Source organism: Silurus meridionalis, chromosome 8 (assembly GCF_014805685.1).
Source record: "Silurus meridionalis isolate SWU-2019-XX chromosome 8, ASM1480568v1, whole genome shotgun sequence".
Taxonomy (NCBI): Eukaryota; Metazoa; Chordata; class Actinopteri; order Siluriformes; family Siluridae; genus Silurus; species Silurus meridionalis.
The window spans coordinates 29891625-29892582 of NC_060891.1; positions in this window are offsets into that span (position 1 = coordinate 29891625).

Sequence of the window (958 nt, forward strand, 5' to 3'; positions counted from 1 at the left end):
TCAGTCAAGAACTCTGTTCCACATGTCTCCCTAATGATTGGGCAAAATCTTAAATCAAAAGACTTAGGGCCAATGGTCAGAGAAGCAAGTCAGATAACTGAATGGATACCAGTGGAAAAGATATGAGCATGACATCAGACAGGAAATATCTCAGAATAAAACTAACAGCTGAAGACAGTGCAGTAGCTCACACTATTTTGATCAACAGACAGATGCAAGTGAGAACACAAGTAGGGCAGGTAGGACAATGGCAACAGAAGGAAGAACAGGCTGAACTAGAAGAAGAACAGGTGCTGAAACAAATTCCGGAAAAGCTATGGACTAAACATCAGACAGATGTAGGGTTAGTTAAGTCATCAGGGTTGGCGAAAATTCAATTAAAACCCAATGTGCAATTACCGTACCAGAAACAATACCAATTGTCGCAACAGGAGATAGAGGGGATAAGACCCACCATTGAGGGACTAGTTGAAGCAGGAGTGTTAATCCCAACAAACAGCCCTTGCAACACCCCCATTTTTCCGGTCAGAAAACCAAATTCAGACAAGTGGAGATTGGTCCATGATTTAAGACCAATAAATCGTGTGGTGGTAGCAGAAAATCCTGTAGTACCCGATCCACACACACTGTTAACAAACATCCCTGAAGGGACTAAATGGTACACTGTAATTGATTTATGCTCAGCATTTTTTAGTGTACCTCTGCATTCTGAGTCTCAGTTTCTGTTTGCATTTACATACGGGGGAAAACAATACACCTACACACGTCTGCCACAAGGGTATTGTGAAAGTCCGTCAATTTTTAACCAGGTGTTAGCACGAGATCTGGCAGATCTAGACATTCAAAGCAGTTTGCTTCAATATGTGGACGACCTACTGATTTGTAGTCAAACTAAAGAACAGTGCATGAAGGACTCGTTAAAGGTCCTGGAAACCCTAGCTCATAATGGACACAAGGT